Source organism: Octopus bimaculoides, chromosome 3 (genome assembly GCF_001194135.2).
Source record: "Octopus bimaculoides isolate UCB-OBI-ISO-001 chromosome 3, ASM119413v2, whole genome shotgun sequence".
Classification (NCBI taxonomy): domain Eukaryota; kingdom Metazoa; phylum Mollusca; class Cephalopoda; order Octopoda; family Octopodidae; genus Octopus; species Octopus bimaculoides.
The window spans coordinates 137,094,640-137,098,763 of NC_068983.1; the positions used below are offsets into that span (position 1 = coordinate 137,094,640).

General features: G+C 38.2%; 1 protein-coding gene across 3 annotated transcripts in view; it reads right to left on the reverse strand.

The window, feature by feature from the left end:
• Nucleotides 1-4,124, reverse strand: part of LOC106882992 (proline-rich protein 5-like) — a 170,522-nt gene that overhangs the window by 20,121 nt on the left and 146,277 nt on the right. The window lies entirely within an intron of this gene.

The following is a 4,124-nucleotide window of genomic DNA, read 5'->3' on the forward strand; positions in this document are numbered from 1 at the left end:
CTTGGCAAAAGAGACCGATAGAATAAGTACTAGGCTTCCAAAGAATAAGTTTTCGGGTCGATTTGCTCAACTAAAGGCAGTGCTCCAGCATGGCCACAGTCAAATGACTGAAACAAGTAAAAGAGTAAAAAGCGTAAAGAGTATACATATATACATACATATATATATGCATATATATATATACATACATATATATACATACATATATACACACATATATACATGTATATATATGTGTGTATATATATGTGTATATATATATGTGTGTATATACATATGTGTGTGTATATATATATATATGTGTGTATATATGTATTGACGTATATATATATATATATATATGAAAGTCGGAAGAAAATATTTTTATCTAATGTAAAATACAATATTAAGAATTTTTTTTATGCCCAATGTATGTAAGGGAGACAATCAGTTTCTGTAAGCCACTTTGCAAAGTCTTACCTCCCTTCTCTAAGTAACCCCGGAATAGAGGTTTTCTGCACCCCCAGGCCCTGTTACTCATTACGTGAAAAATTTTAAGAGTCTAAAACCATCCCTGGAACGTAAGTAAATTATGTTCCCAGTTTGGGGAATGTCAGTGGAAAAATACAGCTGTCAAAATCTTTAACACACATACAGAACAGAATTTATAATATAAATAGATATATATATACATCATCGTTTAACGTCTGCCTTTCATGCTAGCATGGGTGGGATGGTTTCAGAAGAGCCGTCCATGTAGAAGCCTGCACCAGACTTCTGTGACTGTTTTTACAGCTGGAAGGCCTTCCTAACACCAAACACTCAGCCGAATGGACTTAATGCTTTTTATGTGGCACAAGCATGTGAGGTCAGTTTTGGCAAGGTTTTTACAGCTGCATGCCCTTCTGAACACCAACCACTTTACAGTGTGGAGTGGGTGCTTTTTAGTGGCATGTGCACTGATAGGGTCACCAAGTACTTGCAAGACAAAAAAAAACTTTCAAGAGGGGAGGGGACATTGGAAGAGGTGATCTTTTTTTGGATGATGAAAGGTTATAGTGAGACAGAGGTCTTGTAGAGGAAGTACAAGGTTGCTTAGCTGGAGAGAGAGAGATCAGGATGACAGAAACAGGTGTACTACCACAAAGGAAATACACGCTTGCCCAACCTGAGGGAAGCACAGGAGAGAGAGAGGGAGGGTGGGAGACAGCAGAATGGAGATGGTGGCAAAATGCCAGGCCAACTCACAAAGGTTGCAGATCAGTAAGGTTGCCAAGTGACTTGCAAGATGCACACAATTCACAGATATATATATATTACTGAGATATTGTTTTACAACCAGATGCCCTTCCTGTTTTTCAAGTAAGGAATCTCTTATTCTACAAATCATCTGCTGGCTTTGCATCTTTAAAGACGCAATGGACAGAAGTAACATCAGCGGTTGTAGCTCAGTGATTTTTGGAGAAGCACAAATGTATATGCACACTTTCTTTCAGTTTCTGACAACTAAATCCACTCAAGGCTTTGGTTAGCCTGGTGCTACAGTAGAAGAGTTTTTATGTTTTTTAAATCAAGACAAGTTTAATTTGGATTCTTGTCTTTTGCTATTCGAGTCTGCTACTGATTGTCCGACAAAAACTATCTACTGGCAGAGACTTTCCTAAAATGTCAAACAGATACCAGAGAGAAGTGCAGTTCACTGCAATAAGCAATATATTGAAAGTTTCATTAGTTTGCCATATGGAATATAGCTTGGAGACAAGTGGTTAGAGTGTCAAAACAAAATGATATGCGTAAGTGACGGCCTCTTATGTTCTCAGTTCAAATTTCACTGCTGTCAGTTCAGCTTTTCATTCTTCTGGAGTCGATAAAGTAAAGCACTTCCTTTTGTGTGCCATAGATGTGAATGGAATTTTAAAGAAAAGAATCAAATTAATGTATTAGGTTAAACGTGATAAACTTCTGGTCTGTGTCAACATCTCCCAGTCTAATTTAGCGTTAGAAGTTATTGTTTACGGGTGGCACATCTCCATTACAAAATAACGAAAGCTCAGCAATCATTCAATTATATTTCCAACTTGTCGAGTAGGAACTGAATGAATTTAAAATTGATAACCCTCTCTTTCTTTCTCTTTTTGTGTTATAGTAAACGTGGGAACTGTAACGTAATGGAAGAGAAGACAAGCACCTTCCATTGCAATGTTCTTAAAATGCGTACCTATTTCCTATCTTTTACTTGTTTTAGTCATTAGACTGCAGCCATGCTGGGGCAGTCTTGAATAATTTCAAAAGTGTAGTAAATCTAACAGCAAGTCAGCTGGATGAATTGTAATTCTTTAAGGAGGTTTTTAAAACACTTCCTTCCTTCAGTTCTGCTGGTCCTGCAGCAGTGAACTGTAACTACCCAAGAGTACAGCCAAATGAAGTAGGTCGGCAAGATTGACCTGCTAAGTGGTGTTCGTGGAAACAGTGTATACGACAAAACTTTAGTAAACTGACACTTATTTGAGCAGCAGCTGCAACTAAATTCAGTTAACGCATGAGCCAGCGAAGTAACCACTTTGTAGTAAATTAGACTCGCTAGAACTAGCAGCTGAATCACAAACAACAATCTTAAAGATATTAGGTTGTCAAGAAAGTTCTTGCAGTTTTTAACCTTTAAATTCAGATGCACATATCTCTGCTCAAACAAAACTTTATTAATCAAAATAAACACCATCAGAATCAACACACTTTTGCCAACGTAAAACAAGTTTATTTATGCCAGTAGCTGCATTCTGGTGGCAATGAAGTCGTTGAAGTAGTGTTTGGCATCATCTTAGTTTTTGAAGCCTTTCTCATGCAGGAAGTTATCGAAATGCTTGAAAAAGTGGTAGTCAGTAGGGGAGAGGTCTGCAAAGTATGGCAGATGAGGCAGAGTTTCGTAGCCCAATTCATTCAACTTTTGCAGGGTCAGTTGTGCAACGTGCAGCTGAGCATTGTCATGGAGAAGAATTGGTGCTTTTCTATTGACCAATGCTGGCTGTTGTAGGAGTTTCTTATGTATTTCATCCATTTGCTGACAGTACTTCTACACCATAATGGTTTCACCTGGATCCAAAAAGCTGTGATGGATGAGACTAGCCACAGACTACCAAACAGTCACCATGACCTTCTTTTGCTGCAACTTTGGCTTTGGGAAGTGGTGTGGCGTTTCGTCGACATCCAACCACTGAGCTGAGTGTCGCCGGTTGTCGTAACGAATCCACTTTTCATCGCAAGTCACAATCTGGTCAAGAAATGGGTCATTCTTGTTGCGTAAAAGAAGGGAAGACGACACTTCAAAACGGCATTTTTTTGGTTGGCGTTCAATTCGTGCAGCACCCATTTCTCAGGTATTTTTGTTTTTCCAATCTCTTTCAAGTGGCTGGAAATTGGTGTATACATTATGTCTAATTCAGAAGCAAGCTCTCAAACAGTTTTGCATGGATTGGCTTCCACTAAGGCTCTTAGTTGATCGTTGTCAACCACTACATGTATTATCTTCAAGACTCTCGTCATCGCTACTAAATTTCTTGAACTACCATTATGCTGTACGTGCATTAGTGGTTCCTGGGCCAAATGCATCATTGATATCGCAAGCTGTTTCAACAGCTTTTTGGCTTAGCTTGAACTGGAATAAGAAAATTGTGCGAATTTGCTTTTTGTCCATGTATTGAACGTTCCGGAAAAAATGGCCTAATTATTCAAAAAGAAAGAGTAACACAATAAGATAGAGCAAAAAAACGGTCTTTAAAATGATATATAAAGTCAAAGTAATTTAACGAAAATTAATTTGAAAATACATCATTTAAAACCAAAATTAAAAATTCCGCAAGAACTTTATTTCATAAAATTTGCCACAAGGGCAGTACAAAGATAGAAGCAATGCAGGCTGGACAGAAACACAAACGAGGTGAAATGATAACAAAATATGATATTGATGAGAGGAGCAACGACATCCGCCGATCGATTGCCCCTCGAAAACACTGTTCTTTTTTTTAAACAGTCATAATCACATAAATTGAAGTGCTAGGCTTCATTGTCCATGATTCCCTATCAGGTCCCTTGCTGCCTGCAGGCAATCCTGCAGCTCCACTTCAGGGACCCAAAACAGAAAATTGTAT